The sequence below is a fragment of the Cucurbita maxima genome, unplaced genomic scaffold (genome assembly GCF_002738345.1).
Source record: "Cucurbita maxima cultivar Rimu unplaced genomic scaffold, Cmax_1.0 Cma_Scf00057, whole genome shotgun sequence".
Taxonomy (NCBI): domain Eukaryota; kingdom Viridiplantae; phylum Streptophyta; class Magnoliopsida; order Cucurbitales; family Cucurbitaceae; genus Cucurbita; species Cucurbita maxima.
Window position 1 is genome coordinate 376824 of NW_019272073.1, and position 27820 is coordinate 404643.

At 39.0% G+C, this 27820-nt stretch overlaps 2 long non-coding RNA genes and 1 pseudogene across 2 annotated transcripts in view; 1 reads left to right on the forward strand and 2 right to left on the reverse strand.

Annotated features, from left to right (window-relative positions):
* Positions 1 to 15240: 15240 nt before the first annotated feature.
* LOC111471766 lies at positions 15241 to 17331 on the reverse strand (annotated as a pseudogene).
* Positions 17332 to 18672: 1341 nt separating this feature from the next.
* Positions 18673 to 27820, forward strand: part of LOC111471759 — a 14542-nt gene continuing 5394 nt past the window's right edge. Inside the window, exons 1-2 of the long non-coding RNA XR_002715247.1 lie at positions 18673 to 18781; positions 20828 to 20832. This is a non-coding gene — a long non-coding RNA (uncharacterized LOC111471759). The remainder of the gene's footprint in view (positions 18782 to 20827; positions 20833 to 27820) is intronic.
* LOC111471756 lies at positions 20240 to 27605 on the reverse strand. The gene is made up of 3 exons (XR_002715244.1): positions 27595 to 27605; positions 22769 to 22780; positions 20240 to 20330 (listed from the first exon to the last, which is right to left on the reverse strand). It is a non-coding gene; the product is annotated as an uncharacterized LOC111471756 (long non-coding RNA).

Here is a 27820-nt window from a genome sequence, read left to right on the forward strand (position 1 = left end):
CTGTCTCTTGGAGCGAATAGGATGATCGGGCCGAGGGCAGCCCCCTCTTCCCCTCACTCTCCTTTCCTTAATATAAGAAATATGAACCTTGAGTCATCAAAGCCTTTCTCATTCCAGTGCTCGCCTTTTAGTAGGGGCCTTTAGTTTTTTGATTAGAGTAGGGGTCTCGAGAGAGCGTACCGCCCTGCCATAGTTGCGAGTCTGTTTATAGTCGCGACTGTTGTCATAGTTAACAAGGTGGAAACTTCCAGGAAAAAACTTCGAATTGGGAGGGCGATCCTCCCGGTGAACTGCCTGTACCCCAAACCGACACAGGTGAACAAGTAGAGTATACTAGGGCGCTTGAGAGAACCATGTCGAAGGAACTCGGCAAAATGACCTTGTAACTTCGGGAGAAGGGGTGCTCTCCTATCTTTTGATTAGGAAAGCGGCACATACCAGGGGGTAACGACTGTTTATTAAAAACACAGGACTTTGCTAAGTGGTAACACGATGTATAGAGTTTGACACCTGCCTGGTGCTGAAAGGTTGGAAGGAGAAGTGTTATAAGCTTTGAATGAAAGCCCCAGTAACGACGATAGTAACTCTAACAGTCCTAAGGTAGTGAAATTCCTTGTCACATAAGTAGCGACCTACATGAATGGTGTAACGACTGCTCCGCTGTCTCCGACATGGACCCGGTGAAATTGAATTCTCCGTGAAGATGCAGAGTACCAACGGCTAGACGGTAAGACCCCGTGCACCTTAACTATAGCTTCGCAATGACAACTTTGATCGAATGTGTAGGATAGGTGGGAGGTGGTGACACACAACGACCAATCTTGAAAGACCACTCTTTCGTCTAAGGATGCCTAACCGCCGCACCGAGGTTTCGGGGGGGAGGGGGGCAGGACATTGCATGGTGGGTAGTTTATCTGGGGCATATGCCTCCTAAAGAGTAACAGAGGTGTGCGAAGGTAGGCTCAAGCTAAGATTCGGCTTGTGAGCGTAATGGTATAAGCCTGCCTGACTGTGAGATCGACTGGTCGAATAGAGACGAAAGTCGACCATAGTGATCCGGGAGTTCCGTGTGGAAAGGCTCTCGCTCAACGGATCAAAGCTACGCTGGGGATAACAGGCTGATGACTCCCAAGACTCTTATCGACGGAGTCGTTTGGCACCTCGATGTCGACTCATCACATCCTGGGGTTGAAGAAGGTCCCAAGGGTTCGGTTGTTCGCCGATTCAAGTGGTACGATAGTTGGGTTTAGAACGTCATGAGACAGTTCGGTTCCTATCTACCGTTAGTGTTAAAGGGAGAACTGCGAGGAGCTAACCCTAGTACGAGAGGACTGGGTTGGGCCAACCTATGGTGTACAGGTTGTTATGCCAATAACAGCGCCGGGAAGCTAAGTTGGTATGGAAAAACCGACAGCGTTGTGGGAAATCCTTCTCTATACAAGTTCTCAGACGAGGTTTTTGAACAGAACTTCGATAGGTGAGAGGTGTAAGCACCGCGAGGTGTGAAGCGATCTCGTACTAAACGAAACGACTTTCCACTTTCCATAACCAACATCAAATGCAAGAAAGTCAACCTATTCCTGCAATTGCGGTCAGTCTTGCTACCTCTTTAGTTGCCGTCCCCTACCTACTTACTTGCTCATTCAAAATGACTACCACAAGAAAGTAGCTCCTCTCCCTATCGGGGCTTATGCACTCAACGAATTTCTTATGTTATGGGGTCTCACTGAATTTAGCTGCCAACCCTAGTAAGAAAGTGAAAAAACCTTTCTCCTTTCTCTAAGAATCTGGTCCGCTTTGAAGCTCCAACCTATACAAGAGGCCTTGGCCTAGCTTACTAAGCGCTGGTTCGAGACCGGCCAATCAACAAAACAAAAACAAACACTGGGGGTAGGAATAGTGAAAGAAAGATAAGGGGAAGAGAAGAAGTGGAGTGGAGGAATTGGTTGACTCATCAGGCCTATGACTTAAAGATTGCAGGTTCAAATCTTAAGATGCATTTTGTGTATCGGTGGTACTTGACAAGGAGGGAATAATGTCTTTCTTATTTCGACCTTCCAAATGGAAAAGGCAAAGAAGCAATTTCACTTCGGAATTCTCAACTGTGAAAAGGTTAGGATAGGTGTCGTGGCATTCCATTTCTCTTTTTAACCACGGTGTCTTCTTACACGAGAATACATAGCTTTGTTGTTTGATTGGGAAAGAGTACGATGGATTTTTCACCTTTCTGTTTCAGTAGTGGTTTGTGTCGTAATTATATTATACTTTCTTTATTGAGATAATGAAAACTTCTTGTGTCGGGCCGAAGAATGTGTGGGCTCGGAGGCTTAAAATATAGCATAGGCTAGCAGGCCGACGGTAGCTCCAGCTCATCGCAATCCTACAACCCCCCAGGCAGAAATTTCCCAAGAAGATCTATGGACTGAGTTGGAACTACCTCTGATGCTCGACCACGAACAGTGGCTGTAACTTAAAGATTGACTCCTCACTGAATTGGAAAAAATGATGAAGCAACACTTCTTGACTTTAGGGATCTTATCGAAAAAACAAAGGCAAGTAGAAAAAAAGAGGGAAATCGATCGGGATATAGTCGGCAAACAAAATCTTTTGTCGAATCGAAACAAGGGAGTATATGTTTTACCCATACAGAGAGCAACTAAAAGAGGGTACCTTAGACACATATTATCGACAAATCGATATTCGCCAAAGTGCTTCTTATAAACGGATTCAAACAGCAATTCAAAATTTCGATCTCTTTCTTTTATGTTTGCTGCTTTTTCAATCTCGACAGAAGGACAACATTTTTTAAAGAAAGTGTTAGTTGGTATTTTCAAATCGGGTCACCGCCTTTTTTTGAAACATTTTGCTCCCGGGAATGAGGGATCTGTCATATGCCTATTCCGACGAAATGCTATTGATTTTAGGAGGACGACAGATCACATTATTTTCTGCGTAAGAAATAGTCGAATGAAATGCAAATTGGGAGAAAAGAGTAACAATGAGAGACGGTGAGATACAATGTTAATGTTGTATTTGTCTTAGTTTACCAACCAGCAAGCAGCGTTCAGAACCAGCCAAGAAGAAAAAAAGAAAGTAAATGCTTACCTTACTATTATGCTAGAAGTTCAAGATTTTTTGACTCGGAAGAGGGAAGAAGAGAGTAATCTACAAAAAAAATAAAAAATAAAAAAAAATAAAAAAAAAAATAAAAAAAAATAATGGATTCTCTTTGGGAGACGAAGTTCATTTATAAGGAGCTAACGACCTAAGGGACATTGCAAAAAATGAAAAAGGGCACTCTTTCACTCTACCTTTCAGTTTTCCTCGATGTACCGCTCATGGATTCCCAAACCAAACAAACCTAGGGAGCTGTGAGCCATTACCTGTTGGATCGGTATGGCAACCCTAGAGGGGGGGTGAATAGGGTTTTAACGATAAAAGTGTTTAAACTTGATTAATTTTTCTAATGATAAAACTTTTTACAAATAAGTAGAAGATGATAATTACTAAAACAAAATAATTCAAGTCAAAACAATAATCAAGTAGAACATGCAATAAACATAATAATAATCTTGAAATTAAATAGGAAAGAGTTAGAGAAAATGACACCGTAGTTTTATAGTGGTTCGGTCAAACTCGACCTACTCCACTCCCCAAGCGCCTCTTGGGAATTTGAATAAAGAACTTTTCCGACTCTTTCCACGGATCAGAGCCAAACCGGTACACCGCTCTTTTTACGAGTTCAAGAGCAAACTCAATCCTTTCAACGACGCAGGATCAAACCGATACAAGTATTTGAGTTTGATAATAACACACCACAACTCTCTCAAAGAGTAGATTTACAATTTGGGATACTGACAACTATTTCCTCACAATATAATAATAATCCCTCTCAAGAATAAGATGAAAAGAAATAAACTTGTAAGCTTGGAGAGAGCAATAAACAATGGAGACTTTGAACAAATGAGGATTGAAGAATGTATGTAAGTTGTGTCTTTTAAAAATGTGGGGAAGATGAGTTTATATAGAGGAGAAAAGTGGCAAAATGTAGGATTGAATATTGACCATTGGATTGTGTTAGGAATAATGGAAGGTGGAGATTAAAAGTAATTAAGTAAGAAAATTTTCTAAATTCATTTATTTCAAAATTTTAATATAATAGTAATATAATATAATAATAATAAAAAGTTATGTGAGTAACGGTAAAATGTAATTCAAAATTTATTATAAATATAATAATATAATAATAATAAAAATGATGTGAGTAACTACCAAAATTTTAAAATATAATAATATAATAATATAATATAGTAATAATAAAATTCGATGTGAGTAACGGTTATATTCAAATTTATATTTGTAAAAATAATTTTATTTAGAAATGTAATAATAAGAAAAACTCCACCATGTGTTACTCTTCCAATATTATAAATGTCATACTTTGATATATTTTGATTTGTCCATCATTTTGATTTTGTTGCCACATCATCACGTCGGGTATGTTGTCTCGACTCTAATTTCTTCGTTTTAGCTCTGATTTGAGTAATTGAAAAGTTGTTGTAATCGTTATTCCCGACCTTATACTGTGGACAGTTCAAAAAACTGAAAATAGTTAATAATTAAAAGTAGGTTTGTTATCATCAAAACATCAATAATTAATTCATTGAAATTAATTAATGTGAGATCAAGGGCCAATAAGCCAACAATCTCCCCCTTTTTGATGATGACAAATCATTTAAAGAAAAATTCATAAAAACCAATAATACAACATCCATGTAATAATATCACTACATACTAATATATTATCATAAATTTCACTCAAGAGCATATTCTCCCTTATATTAATGCCTCAAGAAATTATGAAACACCAAGTAAATGATTCATAAATTATAAAATAACAAATTTAGAACATATTTTTCTTAATTTTCTCCCCCTTTGTAATCATCAAAATGAACAATTGAAAGAGAATGCATTTAATAATGACATAATGGCTCCCCCTAAAAACATGCATTCAAAAATTATAAAATTCAAGATATATCACAACGAATAATACCAAGCTCAAGCCTATTTTTGCAAAAAATTTCTTCATTCAATGGCTTGGTGAAAATATCGGCCAGTTGATTATTAGAGTTTACAAAATCAAGAATAATATGTCCATTTTGCACATGCTCTCTAATAAAATGATGTCTAATGTCAATATGTTTAGTTCTAGAATGATGAATAGGATTTTTAGTTAAATTAATAGCACTTGTATTATCACAAAATATAGGCACACTATGAAACTTTAATCCAAAATCACAAAGAGTTTGTTTCATCCAAAGAATTTGAGCACAGCAACTAGCAACCGCAATATATTCCGCTTCGGTAGTAGATAAGGCAACCGAATTTTGCTTTTTACTAAACCAAGAAACTAAGGAACTACCAAGAAATTGACAAGTTCCACTAGTACTTTTACGATCAAGTAAGCTTCCGGCAAAATCTGCATCAGAATATCCTACCAATTTAAATTCAACATTTCTAGGATACCACAATCCTAGATCAATAGTTCCAAGCAAATATTTAAATATTCTCTTAACGGCATGTAAATGAGATTCCTTAGGACAAGATTGAAATCTAGCACAAAGACATACACTAAACATAATATCGGGTCTACTAGCGGTCAAGTAAAGTAAAGATCCAATCATACCTCGATAAGCTTTAATATCCACACTTTTACCTTTTTCATCCTTGTCAAGCTTAGTGGATGTGCTCATGGGAGTTCTTGCAATCTTACCTCCATTGAACTTGAATCTTTTGAGCAAATCTTTAGTGTATTTCTCTTGATTGATGAAGATACCATTCTTGAGTTGTTTGATTTGAAGTCCAAGAAAGAAACTGAGTTCTCCCATCATACTCATCTCAAACTCACTATGCATACATTTAGAAAATTCTTCACATAAAGAAGGATTAGTAGAACCAAATATGATATCATCCACATATATTTGCACTAATAGCATATCGTTTTCTTTAATCTTAATAAAGAGTGTAGTGTCGAGTTTGCCCATTTTAAAATCATTCCCAATAAGAAAATTACTAAGTCTATCATACCAAGCTCTTGGAGCTTGTTTTAAGCCATAAAGAGCCTTTTTCAACTTATAGACATGATGAGGAAATTCTACATTTTCAAATCCGGGAGGTTGTTCTACATAAACTTCCTCCATAATATAACCATTCAAAAATGCACTTTTCACATCCATTTGATATAATACAAAATTTTTGTAAGAAGCAAAAGCAAGTAACATTCTAATAGCTTCTAATCTAGCAACGGGTGCAAAAGTTTCTTCATAATCTATGCCTTCCTCTTGACAATAACCTTGAGCTACAAGCCTAGCTTTATTTCTAATGATATTCCCATTTTCATCCATTTTATTTCTAAAAACCCATTTGGTTCCAATAATAGAAGTATTAGATGGCCTATGGACTAATTCCCAAACTTTGTTCCTTTCAAATTGATTTAGCTCTTCTTGCATGGCTAAAATCCAAAACTCATCATTTTCGGCATCCTTAAGACTTTTTGGTTCAATTTGAGAAACAAAAGCAAGATTATTAAATAAATTAATAGAAGAGCGAGTTTTCACACCTTGTTCGAGATCACCAAGAATCAAGTCCTTGGGATGAGACAAGGCATACCTCCATTCTTTTGGCATTGATGAAGAACCTTCTTCCTTTAAGCTCATCTCTTCTTTACTCGTAACAATTTCTTTGCCGTTGTCACTAACGAGTAAATCTCCAAAATTTCTTTCTAAATCATCACTACAAATAGACTCATTAGAAATATTATTGCAAGATTCATCAAATACCACATGCATAGATTCTTCAATAACTAAAGTTCTCTTATTGAAAATTCTATAAGCTTTACTAGTAGATGAATAGCCAAGAAAAATACCAATATCCGTTTTTGAATCAAACTTTCCAAGCTTTTCTTTGTTGTTCAAAATAAAACATTTACAACCAAAAACTTTGAAATACCCAACATTTGGAATTTTGTTATGCCAGAGTTCATAAGGAGTTTTATTTAATGAAGGTCTAATTAAAACTCTATTTAAAATATAACAAGCGGTATTAACGGCTTCCGCCCAAAAATATTTAGGTAAATCATACTCATTTAACATTGATCTAGCAAATTCTTGTAAAGTACGATTTTTCCTTTCAACCACACCGTTTTGTTGAGGAGTCCTTGGAGAGGAGAAGTCATGAGAAAAACCATTATCTTCACAAAATTTTTCAAAGGCAACACTGTTAAATTCTCCCCCATGGTCACTCCTAATTTTAGTAATTAAAAACCCTTTTTCATTTTGAACTCTTTTTACAAAACTAGCAAATCTTTTCAAAACATCATTCTTATGTTTTATCATCAAAACCCAAGTAAATCTTGAAAAATCATCCACTATCACAAAAGCATAATAATTTCCTCCATAACTAGCTATTTTAGAAGGGCCAAATAAGTCTATATGGAGTAGTTGAAGAGGTCTAGTAGTAGAAATCATATTTTTAGATTTGAAAGAAGACTTAGTTTGCTTACCCATTTGACAAGCGTCACAAATTTTATCTTTTTCAAATTTAAGTTGAGGGAGACCTCTCACTAATGAATTTTTTGAAATATTTGAAATCAAGTACATACTAGCATGTCCTAGTCTTCTATGCCATAGCCAAGAGTTATCAAGCAAAACCGAAAGACATTTATCATTTGTAGGACAATCATTCAAATCAATAGTATACACATTATCGTCTCTATTTCCTACAAACAAAACTTTTCTATCACTAGCATTTTCAATTATGCAATTATTCTTATCAAATACAACTCTAAAACCTTTATCACATAATTGACTAATGCTAAGTAAGTCATGCTTTAAACCATCAACTAACAATACATTTTTAATGAGAGTACAAGAGTCATTACCTATAGTACCCTTACCAATTATTTTACCCTTCTTGTTATCACCAAAGGTTACTAAGCCACCATCCTTCTTGGAAAGATTGACAAACTTGGATGGATTACCCGTCATGTGTCTTGAGCAACCACTATCCAAGTACCACTTATTTTTCTTGGAGGCTTTCAAACAAACCTAAAAACAAAGATATTCAAAATTGACCTTTTGGTACCCATACTTGTTTGGGTCCTAGAAAGTTAGTATTCACAAATTTAGGAATCCATTTCATATTTGCATTCATATTAAAGACATTGTATTTAGATAAGTAACAAGAATAATCTTTATGTCCAAACTTACCACACGAGAAACAAACGACATTATGCAAGAATTTATTTCTTGGACTAAATTTGTGTATTCTATTTTTATTCGAAAAATTATTTTCTAAAACATTGTTAAACTTTGTATTTTGAGAAACTTTTCTTCCTAAATGAATATTTTGAGAATTTTTCAATTTAAAGCACTTAGGTCTAATATGACCTTCAACACCACAATAATGACATATAGGCACAAATCTAGATTTATCATACTTAGATACAAATTTACATGTGTTAGATTTAGGCAAGATAGGGGATGCTTTAACAAAGATTGTTTTAGAACTTGAAGGTGTAGAACATTCATCAATATAGCCTAATCCTCTTTTATCACCATATGACTTACCTCCTTCAAGTATTTTATCTAATTTTTGAGCACCTATTGTTAACATTTTAATAGATTCCTTAGCCCTACCAAGTTCTTGCAAATTATTTGATTCATTCTCTTTGAGCAATTTAATTAATTTATCTTTTTCACCACAATCATGCTCAAGAGTCTTGACTTTATCAATTAATGCATTTTTCTCATCACAATCAAATACATGCTTTTCACAAGGTACATCAATTTTAACAATATTATGATCCTTCTCCTTCAAGCAAGAAATTTCATTTAGCAAAGACTTATTTTCAATAATTGAAGTCTTATATTTCTTTTTAAGCACAACATACTTTGAACTAAGTTTTTCTAAATCAATTGTCATCTCATCAACAAGTTTAAATAATTCATGATAAGAAAGAGATTCAAGAGTTACCTCATCTTCTTGTTCATCTTCTTGTTCATCCTCTTTGTCACTATGAGCCATGAAGCAAAAATTTGCAACTTCTTCATCACTTCCACTTGCACTTTCATCACTATCATCCCAAGTAGCCTTCATTGCTTTCTTCTTGGATTTCTTAGATGATTTGAGGAGAGGACAATCCGTTCTTATATGACCCGGCTTTTTACATTCATAACATATTACCTCATCGTTTTTGCTCTTTTCACCTTTTGACTCTTTTTGATTTGTGAAATGTTTTTTTAATTGTTTCTTCCTTTTAATAAAATTTTTATACTTACGTGTGAAGTAGGCGACATCATCTTCATCAAGGACGTCCTCATCTTCAGAGTCAACTTTGATGGATTTTAGGGCTATACTTTTCTTCTTTTTGGATTCTTCTTCCATGTGCCCGTTCATGGTAATCTCATGTGTCATGAGAGAACCAACGAGTTCATCCAAAGGAAGCTTTGTGAGATCCTTTGCTTCTTGAATCGCCGTCACTTTTGCCTCCCAACTTTTAGGCAGAGACCTAAGAATTTTTCTTACATTTTCGGAGGTAGAATATACTTTTCCAAGATTTTTCAAAGCATTTAAAATATTAGTAAATCTAGTAAACATATCACCAATAGGTTCATTTTCCTCCATTTTAAATAGTTCATAATTATGAACTAACATGCTAATTTTTGTTTCTTTAACTTGATTGGTTCCCTCATGAGTTACTTCAAGAGTTTTCCAAATTTCATATGCCGAAGAACACATACATACTCTATTAAATTCATCATTACTTAAGGCACAATACAGACAATTGATAGCACTAGCATTCAAAGAACATTTTTTCATATCATGCTCATCAAATTCATTTTCTAATTTAGGCACCTCAATATTATTAACAATTTTTATTGGAATGTAAGGACCATTACTAACATTTAACCACAATTGATAATCAACGGATTGCAAATAAATTTTCATCCTAGCTTTCCAACATGTATAATTTGTTCCATCAAAATAAGGTGGCCTAGAAGTTGATTGTCCTTCACTAAAACCATTTTTAACACGTAGGTTTGCCATAAGCTCGAACAATAAAGTTTAGATAAAAAATCTATAGGAGCAACCTGCTCTGATACCAATTGTTGGATCGGTATGGCAACCCTAGAGGGGGGGTGAATAGGGTTTTAACGATAAAAGTGTTTAAACTTGATTAATTTTTCTAATGATAAAACTTTTTACAAATAAGTAGAAGATGATAATTACTAAAACAAAATAATTCAAGTCAAAACAATAATCAAGTAGAACATGCAATAAACATAATAATAATCTTGAAATTAAATAGGAAAGAGTTAGAGAAAATGACACCGTAGTTTTATAGTGGTTCGGTCAAACTCGACCTACTCCACTCCCCAAGCGCCTCTTGGGAATTTGAATAAAGAACTTTTCCGACTCTTTCCACGGATCAGAGCCAAACCGGTACACCGCTCTTTTTACGAGTTCAAGAGCAAACTCAATCCTTTCAACGACGCAGGATCAAACCGATACAAGTATTTGAGTTTGATAATAACACACCACAACTCTCTCAAAGAGTAGATTTACAATTTGGGATACTGACAACTATTTCCTCACAATATAATAATAATCCCTCTCAAGAATAAGATGAAAAGAAATAAACTTGTAAGCTTGGAGAGAGCAATAAACAATGGAGACTTTGAACAAATGAGGATTGAAGAATGTATGTAAGTTGTGTCTTTTAAAAATGTGGGGAAGATGAGTTTATATAGAGGAGAAAAGTGGCAAAATGTAGGATTGAATATTGACCATTGGATTGTGTTAGGAATAATGGAAGGTGGAGATTAAAAGTAATTAAGTAAGAAAATTTTCTAAATTCATTTATTTCAAAATTTTAATATAATAGTAATATAATATAATAATAATAAAAAGTTATGTGAGTAACGGTAAAATGTAATTCAAAATTTATTATAAATATAATAATATAATAATAATAAAAATGATGTGAGTAACTACCAAAATTTTAAAATATAATAATATAATAATATAATATAGTAATAATAAAATTCGATGTGAGTAACGGTTATATTCAAATTTATATTTGTAAAAATAATTTTATTTAGAAATGTAATAATAAGAAAAACTCCACCATGTGTTACTCTTCCAATATTATAAATGTCATACTTTGATATATTTTGATTTGTCCATCATTTTGATTTTGTTGCCACATCATCACGTCGGGTATGTTGTCTCGACTCTAATTTCTTCGTTTTAGCTCTGATTTGAGTAATTGAAAAGTTGTTGTAATCGTTATTCCCGACCTTATACTGTGGACAGTTCAAAAAACTGAAAATAGTTAATAATTAAAAGTAGGTTTGTTATCATCAAAACATCAATAATTAATTCATTGAAATTAATTAATGTGAGATCAAGGGCCAATAAGCCAACATTACCCAGCCCAACAAACAAGGCTAACACCATTGGTATGGATGCGCTTTCTCAGTTATTGAATATTGTCTTTGAAGAGATATTTTTACTCCAGTTAGTTGGAAATCTTCTTTAGGGTAAAAAGTTGGTTTAGGAAAGGTCGAGGTCATATTACTTTCTTCCTTGAAGTCCAACGCTGGGGTCTGGTTGAGAAACTCATTAAGTCAGATATTGTAAAGTGTTTTGATAGCATAGATCATGGGCTCAACATCTCAGTTCTTCAATCTAATTTAGGTGAGGTGAACTGTGTCTTCCTTGATCTGATTTTAGTGTTCTTATGAACAGTAATAAGTGACAAAACTTTGACAAATTTGGCAAACTACACGAAAGGCATACCGCAGCTCCTTCACCTCTCCAACTCGGTAAAGTGGCTTCGCTCCTTCACCTTTACAGTTGAGCATATTCAATCCTTCACCTTTTATTTTTCGATATTCCCCCCTTCCCTGATTGAAGGAGGTAAAGCATATTTATTCTTTCTTTCTTTCTCCTTCACCTATTTATTCTCGAATTGTAAATAAGGTGATTGTGTGTCTTGCAGCTTCGCTCCTCTCCCCCGTGCTAATTCACATCTTTTTGCACCAACTCGATATGAAAATCAATTCCTTTATGCAAATAGAAGAGGGCATAGGCTACGTTCGGTATGCTGATGACATGATGCTATCAAAAGAAGGGGAGTCAATTCTGAGGCTGTATATTACAGGGTGAAAGAGCTCCTTAAAAAGACCCTGGAAAACCTAAAAGAGGCCAAAACCTCTATAGAACTAATTCGAGGAAGACCCCGCAAAATCCTAGTTTGAGGTCTGGTCGCATCAATCAGCTCGCTTGGGATCATGTCTTCTTAGGGCTCCCCTGAAACGCTGGAAAAAGAAATTCACTGTCGAACCCTTAAAGCAACAAGCGAGAATGGACAAGAAAAAGAACCTTTCCACTTACTTTCCCTACTAACTTCTCTTTAATCAAAATCCATCCGTGTAGCCTTTTCTTTCTGTTGTTCTTATCAGTACAGTGAACAAGAAAGAATCAGCTATTTGAAGAACCTTACCCGGGTTAGAGTAAATGAGTTTTTGAAAGCCTATAGACAAAAGATTCTCAACAAGAAAGGAGCGAAGCAGCTTTACCTCATTCAATCAGGGAGAGGAAAATCGCTTTTTATTTGAATCAGCTTCCAAGACCTCTAAAAAGCAAAATGCGGCAAAAGAGACTTTGATTTTTGCAACAATAGGAGGAGAAGTCAAAAGAATAGCCATATATAAGAGAATGTGCTTTATCTTTCCTGTTGACGGATTCCTTACCTCTATTTTCTTTCTCCAATGCCAATCATAGAACTAACTGGAATGTAATTTCTATATCCTGGTAAGTATTCTTCTTTTTTTTTGTTTCGTTAGTGAAACTATAGCGAAAGTACAATCTTACTGAATTGACTCAAATTTCGACGGCTCCGAGGTGATTCTTTCTGGTATCCTTCCTCTCTCATATTGCTTTAAGGTTGGAGGATTTAGTTCAAGCTAGTCTCCTATGGTTCAGATATCTGTATTTTTTAAGACTGTATGAAAGAACATATAGTAATTATCTAAGAATATATCTATACTATAATGGTTGCATCTAACATTTGCTCATAGTGTAGATAAGGCAGTCCCCGGAGCTAAGAAAACTACGCTATTCAAAGCAATTTGCCCAAGGCTAGTCGAGTCTAATGCTAGGCTAGGTGATTCCTTTCCTCTCTATCAATGACCGAAGCTTAATCTAGAGAGAGAGCTCACTATACCAGCAGGTTGCCACATTTGCTTATGAAACAATAACAGCTTATCCCGAGCTCCTGTCACCCAACGCAGTAATAGTACGGACTTTCTTCCAGGCTTTCTCTTTCTTCATTGTAATTTAGACAATACCGAAATTGACTGACTTGGTATTGGTAGCCTACCCCGCTTTTGACCGACCATCCCTCCTTCCTTGTTTGAGGGAAGATTCCAATTCATATAACAAAAAGCAATCCCGAGATCTTCCCATTTGGAATAGTAAATAGGTGTTTTTATCCCATCTTGATAGCTGGGGCTAACCCTCTCGGAGCATGTCTCAGAAATAATTCTAGAAAGAGGGATGGATATTTGCGCATCTTCACTAGTTTCTTTCAAAAGTTCCTTCAGGTTTTAGTAAGAGCATTAATTCCTTAGATTCAGATGTATTTTGTAACACCCTATACAAGGAAAGCTAGAGCTGGATATCATGTCCCGTAGAGATATGACTCGAAAGATTGTCCCATGTGAATATGAATCAAAATGAACTTGAAAGAATCCTCCTTTTCTAATCGTTCTGGCAGGGATCAGTGAGGGAACTAAACTAGCTTATTTGTTGTCTAGCCTTAGAACCAGTTATTGATCTATATGAACGACAAGAAACTAGCCACTTGAAAAGGGACATGGACTACTACTGAATAACAGAGACTTTCTTTATCCTTTATCCCTTGTCTAGAAAGGGTACTGGCTCGAAGACAGAAGCACTCGAACGTGATTCACTTCTAACATTTTCCCCTTACCTGTAAATAAGCATAATAAAGGGGTTACCCCGAAAGGAGACAGAGTGACTCGCTAGAAAGGAACTGTCCTTTCCTTACTCTGTCGATGGTATACCTGAGATGGCAGTCTTTCTCCTTGGCTTGTACTCGAGATACGATGTTCGAAAGACAACCCAATCCTTTTCCAGTAACCATTCATTCTGAGTAGGAGTTCGGATCTATGTTCAAAGGAGGGAGTCTATTAGCAGAGCGTTGATAATCGGGTTCTTGCCTTTCGTTTTGACTGAAGCATTTTCATCCCTTGCGTTGGTTTGAATTTCACATTATCTGGTCACTGGTTTGAAGTGAGTGCTACGTGAGTGTATGGAGAACCTAATGTTCTTATTTACTTTTTGGACATGTTTATGCCATTTATCAATCACAATAAAGTGCGGTTTCATGCTCGCAAAGAGACCCAACATTTATCCTGAATTTCTGTAGGATTCTATCTTCTTCCTTAGTGAGTAGTGGGAGACCTTAACAACCTAAGTAGAGTAGCAGTACTTGCCTTTTTCTTAGAAAGTGGATTTTGGAAGTCTATAGAATAGGGACTCCCCGGCCAATAAAGAAAGAGTTTGTTAACCACTCAGAGCTCTTTTGCAGTTAAGGATATCAGCTAGTTCGTTGGTTGGCTCGTCGATTAGAACTTTAAGTAGCTTTTTTGGACCATCAGGTTTGACTCCTAGCTCTTTTCTTTGCTAGTGAATGGAGGAATGCTAGTTTGGTTGGTGGAGATGGATCCCGAAAAACGAAACTAATGAACATGAATCCCATCCATAGAAGTCAATCTGAGTAGTTCTCTCCCGTACGAAAAGTAGAATCCGCGGATGAAAGAGTGGACGAGCTTTCAATTACATCGTGTTGGCCGATAACTCTCTGGTATCCGCTCATGGATGGTAGTTAACTGATTGGAGTTTATGTAACAATCCCATCCTTTCTAGTACTTGTGGAGAATCCACACCAGTAAGAAATAACTTTAGTTGTTGATGGAAGAGTGCCCTATTAACTTTGGAAACCATAGTGACACCTAGCAATACAACTGAGGTCCTTCGTGTTTGTAATATTATTATGACACAGGCGGAAGACTGAGCGCTATGTCCCGAGCATTCACCAGATACCCCTTAACCTGGGTCTGGTCTTTGCTCCTACATGGAAATCTGTACCTAGTGCGTCCAACTATCACCGATCTTGCAGATGCCATTCACACACCGCTCCACATACATCACCCAGATTACTAAAGTAGTTGAACCATACAATTGGGTTAACCCTGACATCTGTAGATGGCAACCGAAGTGAACAGAGAGTGGCCTAGTAATCTTCTCCATCAGGGTAGCCACAGTGAGATAGAGTGGTGAAGCTGAGTTCCGAATGAAAAGAGAGCGAGCCGGGGAGACAAAAGGTATGACATTGGAAGTTGCTTCAAGGTAAGCCCCTGTCCCTGAATTGGTTATGCCCACGACTTGTATTAGAGAGTGCTCTAATGGCATTGGGGGCACAATTGAGATGCCATTTCGGGGGTTCTCATAGAGGAACTGTTCGACATAAGGCAAGTGATGAGACAGAGGAATTCCCCACGATGAGAGGGACGGCCTCGGTCCAATAATGCAACTCAGAAGCGGAAGCTGTGGGCTTCCGAGAGCCCCAGCATAGAGGTGATCCTCTCCCTTTGCACCATTGCATGGCCCTCTTTCTTTGGTCGCCAAAAACAACCTCAATTGTCGATTGCTTCGATCCGTGAAGAAGAGGCTAAAAGAATTCTTTCAACACTTGCATAGCTTGCATAGACTGCACTCTCATATTCAAAGCTTTCGCATAGCTGAGGAGATCAGCAACACTGTGTCTACGATTCACCCCTGACCTAACCTTCCGTAGAATTATTGATCGGCTCGACTATAGAACCTGACATTGATAGCACTATTACCATCAAGAACCCAGCCTCGGGCATTGGGGACACCGTCTTCGAAGGTTCAGGCTTGCGCCGGGGAGTCGAAAGCACCTCTATGAGAGTGGTGAGGAAGACTGATTCGGTCATCAGATTAGACTTTCCGTACGGAACATCGCCCCTTTCAAGCACCAGAACCCGCTCATACTCAGATAGCATTGCTGCCGGCAGCCGGTGGCCTCCTCTAGTCCTCTGATGGGAAATCAATCCGTGGCATTGAAGACAAAACCCAAATAACTCAAACCTGTAAATAGAAGAAAGTTTGATCAAAACAAGTTCAGTTAAAGGATTGAAAGAAAAAAGACATTAAAGAAGAAGAGAAAGAATCAGAGGGTTATCGAATGATTACTTTGTTGAGACTGTGCTCTGGCCAAGGATATGAGAGTGAAGATCCTAAAGAGAGGGGTGGAAAATGAACTCAATCAAAGAAAAAGATGCCTGAGGACTGACAATGGTGGAGAATACACGTTGCAAGAGTTTGATGATTCAGGTCCGTCATCCGTTTAGCTGCTCACACAACACACTCCACAACAAAATGGAGTTGCAGAAAGAAGGGCGAAACTTGTCGAAGCATGATGCGCATGCGAAGAACGTACAACCACAGTTTTGAAAAAGGAAGGAAACCCCAAGCTAAATTAGCTTTTCGTTACCAACATTGAAAAGTCTTTGGCTCCGTCTTCTATGTGTTCTGAGCAGTTACGGACGAAGCTGGAAAAGAAGGCGGGCGGGATAGTTGGTGCATCTTTGTCGGCTATGATCAGCGTAGGTTGAGGTGCATTGATCCGACTACAAAATCTGTATCTCCATATGTCGTTTTCGATGAGGCATCATCATGGTGGTCCTCCAAAAATGTAGTACTACGGTATTTTGGGATGCTAGACTTCCGTATGCGGGCACAAGCACCTGAGCAACAAGAGCCTGATATTGTGAGTCACTCTGAACCTGAGTCAAAAAAGCTACACGAAGCCCACCTGTCAGAAAAAAAAACCCAAGGCCCGCGACCCGTTAACAAAGAGTGATGCATGTCTAGAAAAGAGCAACAAGATATTTAAGAGGATCCCTACTGAAGGCACTGTGCTTGATAGCCGACTTAGAAGATCGACAAGGAAGGATCAGGAAGCCCAATCAATCCCAAGTATAGAGAAGCCAGCTATGCGGACACTGTGACACTTTCACAGTCTTGTGCCTCTTCAGAAAGTGGAAGAGCCAAGCTCATTTGAAGAAGCGGCTGGCCTGAAAGAGTGGGGCAATGAAAGAGGAGATTTCTGCCTGAACACCTTAAATCAGAATGAGACATGGGAACTTGTCCCATTACGAGAAGGAGGGAGTGAAGCCAATCGAATTGTCTCATTCCGGGTAGTCAGGATATGACAGGTGAAGCGCAAGAGTGATGGCTCCATTTTGATCTTGTTGGCGCGATTGGTTGCTCGGGGCTTCTCACATCTCACAATGAATGGGGTGGGATTGATTATGAAGAAAGATTTGCTCCTGTGGAGAAGTTTACATCTATTAGAATTGTCGCTGCTATGGTCGCTCATTTGGATTTTTCATGAGATTAGATGGGGATGTCAAAACAGCAATTTGAAATGTGAACTCGAGGATTTATATATATGGTACAACCTTCAGGCCAGGTTTTTAGGTTCTTGGGCATGAAGATCAAGTTTGCAAGCTAAGAAAGAAAGTCTTTCTTTATATGACTTGAAACTTTCTTCCTGACAGTTGTACGGTACCTTAAGTTTCATCAAGCTATTAGCGATATGGGATTTCATTTGACGATCATTGTATTGAAACTCAAATAATGGATGGTGAGATTAGAATATTGTCAAACTATGTTTATGATATCCTTATTGCCGGAAATTCCTTGTTTGCCATAAATCAAACTCTAAATTGGGGCTGGGTGATGAAGCTGATTCTGTGTTTGAAAATAACGAGTGGCTGTGTTATCTGCCCGGACAACAAGTCAAGGTAAGCTTCCCTCCCTCCTGCCCGCTGACTGGCCACGTTACTAAGAACCTAGGAACTGCTGATTGATTTTGAGCCATAACTCTTTCTTATAGTTGGCAAGGCTTTTTCGGGGACTAGCCCGCTTCCCATTACTCAACGAAGGCTTCCCATTGTTCGGTTCTTTCTGGAATGTGGGATCATTTTAGATCGTACCCGAGCTGCCCACTCCCAACCTTTACTCAGTCGTCAGGTTGCATTTGAACTATAGTGACTGAAATTCGAGCCCGGGTCTAGGGCTGGCTGCATCGGGGAGGGGTAGAATCAATGGATCGAGTGTATGGATTCAATTTCTTCTCGTCTTGGGGATCATCTCTCCTAGTCTTGATCTAGCCGGTCCCCTCAGAATGATCTCGAGCTACTTACTCCCTCTCCTCTTCTTGTGGAGCTACTTCCTCTCGCTGCTTCGTTCCTCTCCGTCAATTCATTTGTTTAGGGTGAGAGTGAAAGCCCATGCAGTCTTTCATCTCTATCCAAAGGGGACAGACTTGCCGGCAACCAACTAAACTCCTTGTCCGGTTCAAATAGACTGCCTGATGACCTCCACTTATTTTTTATACGTACATGGATGGAATGGATGCATTTTCGGCCTCTGATTGGTCCTTCTCAAGCACACAATTCCTAATATCAATATCTCAGGGCTAGGGATGCGATACGGGGAACCTCTTAGTACGGGGCAAGGGGAATGCATGCTATTTCCATTTCTTCACATCCTACCCAACCCAGCTATGTTGTCTCGTAGATAGCAAGGTCAGTTGATTGTCGCTCATGACAAGGCAAGGAAATTCCACCCGCACTTTGTTCTCGGACTAGTCCCGGTAGAATTTCCCGTAGTCCTGGTGGATACACATTCTAAACCACATGGGAGCTTCTGTAGCCAGGTTACCAGCCATCTCGATACTCAAAAGATTACGAGACTTTTGCCCCCACTCGAATTTACCCGTCTCCACCGGAAGCTGTGCAAGGGAAGTGTCCGGGTTCCCTTGATGAGGAAGACGAAGTGCGGGTGTGCATCCGATAGATGATTCGATTCAACTTGCTAGCCTAACCACGTCTCGAGTTTTGATGAGTCTAAAAAAAACCGATGAAAGATGCGGGTACATTAGAGATTCGAAGGTCTCCGTTTTCCATTTGATAGCGTTTATTAGGATTAGGTCAACTCGAGATAGCAAGAATATACAGGATTAATATGGACAACTTTTCTCCTTACACGGGAAGCCACCACAAGAAAGAAACCTTCCGCCCCAAAGATGATTGATGTTTTCATTCGAGAAAGACATCCCTGGCTTAACTCAAAAATGGGTAGCTCATTTGCTCCTATGGCCTAACTTGCAGCCCCCTATGGAAAGTCCGAGTTTCAAGCCCTAAACGACCTTCAGGTCCACCCGCCTACTCAAGAAATCCGAGACCTGTTGTAGGAGAGAAGCTACTTGACTGATAGTTTAGATAGTAAAGGCAGATGCTATCTGTAGATTCAGTCTGAGGCTATTGGTTGGAGAGATGATCTTAAGCTGACGCATATAACCCTACCTACTCAAAGGCGTGCAAATCAAAGCTCCTCCTCTTTTTCCACACACAGAGAGACGTCTACCTCGACTATACCATATTGAGCTTTCCTCCTGACATTGGAATATGGATTGAGAAGGGGGTGAGTGGATGAGACCTTCGAGTCGCGTCTCAACCATTTCAGTCTATATAATGACTTTGCTATAGAATTATTAAGAGAAAGATATGCTTCGCCCGCCTGACTGGAGAGGGCGGGAGGTTTGAATGAGTGACTTCCCGTTTTTCAGTCAGTAAAGTAGACTGACAAAAAGAGGAGAGGTTTAAGCACTTTTGATTCGATAATAGCCAATAAGACAGTTTGCTCTTACGTACCGCTTGTGCGTTGTCTCTCTTGTCTGTGTGTACATACTTTAAGCAGCCTTTTCATAGATCACGGGTCAACTCTTTTTAAAGGAGCCTCCTGAAGCCAACCTTAGAATAACGGACTGCTATCCTCTTACTTATACAGGAACAAAAGAGGGCCCTAGTGGAACAAGCGCTTTAGGAAAAGAGCTATTACCTTGTTATCGGGAATAGAAAGTACTGGAAGCCAATATAGGGTCGAAAGTTGGACTATTCCCTTATCTAAAGGCAAGCAAGCCCTAAAGTAAGTAAAGGGAAGGAAAGGGCTTCGCCTGACTCATTCTTCAGCCTCAGGCTCAGGAAAGACAAGAGTCAAGTACTACTTGACTAAGGCGATAGGTGGACAATCTGACCTTACCTTTATCTCGATATCACTAAGCCACAGTAGTCTATTGTCTAGATCTGACTACTATTCGTTAGACTCTTTCTATGGAATAGATGAAGTATTCGAGTAGTCTCTAGTTTGATATTGTAGTCGTAGTCTCGTCTTTCTAGTAGTAGTCTAGTGTTCAAACAAATAGTCTTTGCCTCATATACATTTTTGTATACACTAAAGTATACAGAAGGAGGGAAAGGAACAAGGGTCAAGAGAAGTCTGCTCGGTTTATGAGCCCCTCTCCTCTTCTCGTCGAGCGGCTTCTCCCCTCTCCTCTTCTGGTTGAGCTGCTTCGCACCTTTCCGATGAATTCTTCTTTAAAGACCATTTATTAGAAAATTCTATCCTCTGTCTATTTTTTGGGGTATTTTCGTCCATTTTCTCTGATTTCTGGAGGTAAACAAGGATCGGTCTCACTGCTTCGCACCTTTCCGATTAATTATCCTTAACCGATATGACCTTCCCTTCACTTTACAGAAGAGTCAATTCATTCAATCTATAAAGAAGAATCAGAGAATGAAAGAAAGAGTGAACTCCTTCACCTATCGGTCTCATTGCTTCGCTACTTCATCTTTACAGTCGGTAAAAGACAAAGAGAGAGAAAGAAAGTCAAGAAAGAGAAGCTCAATCACCTTTGACTCTATTTCCTGTAAGAAAGATGAATTCTCTTTTTCCTTAAACCTTTGACTGATTGAACGAGGTAAAGCAATTCCATTGGCTGGCTGGCTGAACCTCTCCCTTCTTGAACTGTAAACAAGGTCTCATTGCTTCGCCCCTATATTTCTTCTTTCACAGTAAACAAAGACGAAAGAAGAATGAGACAGAACTACTAAACGAGGGTTGAACTATTCTTTCTCTGATCCTTTCTTTCACTCTTTCACATATGCTGGATGAGAAGAAGGTCAAGCTCCTGAACCAGAACCCATTTATTCTTTCACTAGGTGTTTGATTGAACAGGAAGGAAAGACTCAACAAAAATGATCCTTTGTCCCTGATTTCACTCTTTCACTCGGCAAAGCAGCTGAGGATTGACTCTCCCTTCTTTCACTTAGTCTCCTGTAAGTAAGAAAGATTAATTCTCCTGCCTGAACCTTCTTGAACTGTAAACTCATGCACCTCTCCCTTCAAACACGAGGTAAATTCCGTTATTGTGAGTTATTCAACAAAGACTATTCTTTCACTCTAAAGCAAGGTCAAGCTCCTGAACTTGATTGAACAAGGTAAACTCCTAAACTACTTCCCTTCCCTTCTTTCACTGTCAACACTCAACTCAAGACTCAACTCAAGATTAATTAGACTGAACAGAAAGGAGCTCGATAAATGGAAGGGTGTTTAACGAACTGTAAACAAGGGGAACTCCTGAACTCAATCACTTGTGCCTTCTTTCTGTAGGTCTCTTTCTTCCTTCACCAGATTGAACTGAAAAAGAAAGAGAAGCTCCTTCACCTATTCTGTATGGTCTCATTGCTGAGCTCCGAAACTGTAAACACTCAAGATTCCTTCTCCCTACTTACTCCTGAGCGACTTTTCCTTCTTTCACTCGGTCTCGTGGCTTCGTCGCTCCTGAACTGGAATCGGAACCCTCTTTCTCTTCTCCTTCCCATATTGTTCTTGAACAGTAAACTAAGCCTCAATATTAATTCGACTGAACTACTTCTTTCACTCGGTCTCTTTTCTTTTCTTTGATTCTGCTTTCAGAAACATTAAACAGACAGAACTACTGAAGGAACCTTCTTTCACTCTTTCACTCGTTAAATAAGTGTGTGTTTTATTCTTGATCTTATGCTCTCTTGGACTATTACTTCTTTCACTCAGTACAGGGTAAACTAATTCATTGACTCACTCTCCCTGAACTGTAAACACTCCTTATTCATTTGACGGAACAGTCAGTCTCGACTCCTTATTCATTCGAGAGAGAGAGTTTGCGGAATTGGCTTTCTTGCTTGGGCTCCTCTTGCTTGCTGGGTTGTAAGGAACTGGCTTGCTTTCACTCTTTCACTCCTTTTCTTTTCCGTTATTCCCTGAAGTTCTTGTTCTTTCCCTTCTTTCACTTGGTAAAGCTGCTTCAATTCCATTGCCTTAACCTCTCCAACTCGGTTTCATGTCTTTGGCCCTTCCCCTATATTCCCTTCCCTTGCCGAGCTAGCTTTCTTTGTTTTATTCCCTTCTTTGTCTTCGTCTTCTAACTTTGACTCCCCCTGAACCTGTCCCTTCTTTCATTGAACTCGGTAAAGCTATTTTACGGTCTCTTCTCTTTCTCCTTACTTAATCTTGTTATGGTGAGTTATTCGAGAGGTAAAGCAGCTGGATGAGAAGGAAGAAGGTAAAGCATATGAAATCCTTCTTTCACTCTTAAGAACCATGAATTAGAAAATTCTATCTTCTGTCTATTTTTAAGGCTATTGTTGAGGTATTTACGGTTAGAGGTAATTCATTAGTCAATCCTCAAGATTTATTCTTGAACCTATTCTTTAAACTCGGTCTCGCAGCTTCGCTCTTCTCACTGGATGACAAGTTCCAGAAAACTTGGGAGGACATATGCAATGAGTTCAACAATAAAGATAGTTACAAGATTGAGGTCGATGTAACCAAGTGTGACTTAGAAAGCATCTAGAAGCAACCTAACGCTTCTCTGAGTACATTACCAGATAGATGGAAGAAAAGGGCATCCCAAATGACAACCAGACCCCTAGGGGCAACTGAAAATGATAGTTCAAAACCTCTTACCAGTGTATCAAAAGCATATGTTATGTATGATAGCTCCCCAACTTACTTTAAAGCTCTCATAGAGATCGGGTAGAGAATTGAGAATTCCATCCAATCAGGCTTCGATGCATTAATCCTTCCTCGAGCCAATCTCCGTTTTGTGGTAGGGCAAGCACACAGTGAAGTATCAATCAAAACGTACACTCCATCTCTGCCTAAAGTCTCGTTCCTCTCCCTATCGGTCTCGAATCTTTTCTTTCCTCTCCACTCTACTTTTCTAAGGAAATCCGCCGAAACATTATACGGTTCCTAAATCTGCTTATTCATGTGGTAGCGCTACATAAAAGGATCTCACTCAACTCAACCTATATACCCTTTCTTGCCTCAAACTCTTTTACTGGTTTTATGGCTTGCGATGGGAATTTATAGCTTGGCAAGGGTGTATGCGCTTTCCTTGCTAACGGAGATCTGCTTGTCTTGTGTCTATGCCTCGGCTTCGGAAGATGGGCGTATGGATCTGTTTTTATATCTCAAACAGCTGCGTAGTAAGATGAGAGAGAAATGGGTAGTATGGGGGGGCTTTGATTCAGTACTCTTTTTGATGCTGAAAAGACCACCGGAGGCAAGGGTAGGCAGATGACCGGGGGTTTGGAGGGAACTACTAAAGGAATGTGCATAAAAAGGTCCGTATTTTCCCGCGAAAAATTGCAAGTGTCGGAGGTAGCTGCATTAGAGACTCAGCAGGTGTCATTGTTTAGCATGATAAAGAAGTAGGTGGCCACGGTTGCCCCCTCTTTCTTTAACCCATTTATCAATAAGGGTAGTCAGGGAAAAAGAAAATAGAGGCAGAGGCTAAAGCAAGCCTAACTCCAAGGGATTCTCTTAGCTAATCAGTTTGACATTACACTTAATTACATAGAGAGGGGCGAAGCTGCGAGACCGAGTGAAAGAAGTGAGAGAAAAATAGCTTGACCTCGTGTTTGAAGGTGAATGAGAGGATTGAATTGACTCGATTGCAAATTCGATTTGTTTTTCGCAACTTTACCGAGTGTTTGAAGGTGAAGGATCATCATTGCTTTAGAGTGAAAGAAGGGAGAGGGAAGAGGAGAATATGTTTTACCTCGTTCAATCAGGTCAGGAGAAAGAACCAAACACCTATTTACCGAGTTGACTCTGTCTTCGTCTTCTTCCTTTGACTCTATTCCCTGACCCTCTTGATTTAGATTCTTACGTGGGACTTTCAAAAAGAGAACCCGGCTTACTCTATTACCAGACCGGAACAAAAACATGAGAGGAAATTCAATCCTAAAGCTTTATTCCCTTCCCTGATTGAATAGTAAACAAAGACTATTCTGGAAACACTCGGGAAACCTTTGTCTGTATGGTCTCATTGCTACGCTCACTCATTCGCCGGAGCTATTCTTTTCTGTCTCATTGCTTCACTCCTCTCACTACTAAACTAGACCTAACCTTTTCTTCTACTCTATTACCAGATGTAAACTCGGGAAAGCATATTCCTTCTCACCTATTGATTCTCCTATTCATTGTTGGAAGGAAAGACATGAAAGAACAGGAAGGAAAGAGGAAACAAGAAGAAATGAATTAGTAGCATTTCCAGCCGAAAGCAAGAAACCTGAACCTATCCTTTAACTGTTTTCAAGAAAGAGTCAATTAATGAATTAGCTACTGAACCCGGAACCCTTCTTTTAGAGAAAGAATCGTCATCAGATATTCTATTCCTTTACAGGGGAGGAAATGAATGAAAGAAGGATCAGCTCCAGAACTCGATCACCTTCTTTCACAAGGGAAAGCATATTCAATCCTTCTTTCACTCTTTTTCGTGTAAGAACCATTAATGATTTTCTTGATGCTCCATATAACTGTCAAGTTTCATTTTGCTGATTTCCTTCCTGTGAAGTCGAATGAATGTTGAATTTGATGCTCCATATAATTGTAAAGTTTCGTAAGAGCTTTTTCACTAACAGCTGCTGCTTCAATTCATTCTTTTGATGCTCCATATAAATGTAAAGTTTCGTAAGAGATTTTTCACTAACAGCTGCTGCTTCAATTAATTCTTTTGATGCTCCATATAAATGTAAAGTTTTGTCAACCTTAGGTAATTCAGCAGGATGAGAAGAAAGAGAAGCGGCTGAACCTTCCCTGGAACCTCTATTCCCTTCCCTTATTTCAGGAGGTAAACTGTAGTAGGATTCTTCTTTCACTCTTAAGGACCAATAATGATTTTCTTGATGCTTTACAACTGTAAAGTTTCATCAACCTTAGGTAATGAGGCAGGATGAGAATCAGGTCAAGCTCCGGAACCGAAACCCATATATTCTTGAACCTACTTATTAATGATCCTGAACAGTAAGGAAAGAATAACCTCTCGATTAATGATCCTTTCCCTTCACCTCTCCAACTGGGTTTCATAATTTCATTCCCTGTCCCTTCTTTCATAGTAAGAAAAGAAGAAGAAGCAAGATGAATTAAACTGATTTCACTCTTTCACCTTTACAGTCGGTAAAGCAGCTTCTCTCCTGAACCTCGGCTTCTTTCTCTGATCCTTTCTTTCCTTTGATTCTGCTTGAAAGACTCAACTCAAGATGAAACTCAACAAGATGAATTATCCTGAACCTATTTACCTCGTTCAATCAGTCCCATGGAGGGTTACGAGAATCTTCTTTGTATAGGGAAGTTTACCTCGTGAAAGAATAGTTCAACCCGAGTGAAAGAGAGAGAAGTCAGAACGTAGATTAAAAGCTATCTTGTGATAATTGCTTTAGTTTCGAGTTCCATCAGGTTGTTTAGGAGAGAAGCTGTGAGACTGTAAAGGAGAGGCATGTCTTCCTTCTTTCAAGCAAGAAAGAGTTAGCTTCTTTCTTTCTCTTCAGAGGAGAACAACAAAGGGTTGGACCTGACTTGCCTACAACCAAAGCATTAGAAGCCCTTAATTAAAGAGGCCTTTTAGTCAATCTGGAGTGTTCCCTAGCTTGATTCTTTCTTTCTTTGCTTCCGTCGCTAAGTGCCCGCCCCTGACAAACTTTCTGTCTAACTGTCTAAGATATCTTGCTCGGTGTGCTCCTTACTCGTTTAGCTCGGCAAGCAAGTAAGTAATTTAGTTTAGCCTCAGCCTTTCCTTTCTCAGCTAGGTGACCTGAGCTTGGGGATTTTGTTTAGTTACTAAGGGAGTAGGGAGGAGTCAAAGGGTGTGAATAGATTGTAGTGAATTGTGGGAGTTTCTAAGGAAAGAAAGCTATCTTCTCAAAGTAAAATCTGAAAAAGGATGGAGTTCCAGCAAAACCCTTTCTAAGGATGAGGACAGTAGTTCGGGAGTTCGCTCGAAAGAACTGGCGTACCAAACTTTCGATCACTCTGTTAGATCCAAGGCACGCCTTCATCAAGCACTCGAACAAAGAAGATATGCACCAAACAAAGAGAAGTTTTAGATTGAGGGATTGATGGTCTAGGGTTTTCTGCTGGAGCCATGATTTTCATCTCCGCAATGGTGATCCAATGCATGCGCCTATGTTGGGTATCGTGACTCCATCTGTTGTCTTCTTCTTGGAGTTTCGCTTGTTTTCTATCATCTCGACTTTCGAAATTGGCCTGACCCTTGAAGGTCCTACGAAGCTTGTCTCACGCCCCCCTCTCACAATAAAGCTAGGGTTTGTGTAGAAATTGATCTTATCAAGGAAAACCTCCTAAATCGTGTTTTGATTGGATCGACTGTGTATGTATGGATCACTAGCAAGAAATCGTTGATTCTGGAATACCTAAGTTCTGCACGCATTACACAAGGTCATGCCCGTCACGAATGCAAAGTGGCAAATAAGGACCCTGGTGTCAACGCATCACCGAGAATGTCCTATGTTCCAAGAACCAATGTTACCCAGCCAGCACCTACCACTGAAGTTAGCCTTCGTGATTCAGATGTTGTGCTGACATGCAACCCATTGAAGATTGTCCTCGGGGCGAAGAGCTTGAACTAGATAAAAATTCCCAAGCTTCTGTTCTTCAACAACCGGAGTATTTAGCTATTGGAAAATCGCCTTCGGTTAACCCCCTAATACCGGCGGTAGCTCCGCCTCATGGGGACAGTAGGAAGAGGAAAGAGTTTGAAGAAAGTTTGTTGATAATAATAATAAAGACCCCCTACAGATCATGCATTGGATCCATCTGGCCCGGAATCAAATGAACCGATGGTTAACCCTCTTTTTTTTAGTGATTGCCATAGAGAGAGAAGTTCGCGCTTTTTCCTTAGAAGGAAGGTCCTCAAAGCCTATTCATTCCAATGAGAATGATGAAGAATCCAATAGCTCTTGACCCACAATCATCGAGGAGAAAGATTTGAAACCGAAGCCTCCGAACAAGAAAGCACCTGAGTAAGAGCTCAACTACTAGGGCACAAACCAAACTTGGGGCTAAGGCCCACCCCACTAGATTTCCTAAATTTCCACAATTGCAATTGTTTGGAATGCAAGGGGCGTCAGCAATGGCCCCACACATAGGCGTCTCGACGATCATGCTCGGACCGGGCTTGAGTCTTTGGTTGTTATCCTGGAACCAATGGTTAGAAGGACAAACTATATATCAAAATAAATAGAAGCGGAGATTGCGTATGGATGAATGTCGAACTTCTCGCTCTCTTGCAGACCCACCCTGCCTCTTGGTCTTTTGGAGAGAAGATATTCTTGACCTATTCATGATTGAAGCCAATGCCGAATTCATTTCTACCAATGCATCAAATCTGAATTCAATCCCCTTACATAAGTTAACAAAGTCAGGGAGATTTCTCTTTACACAAAAGCTG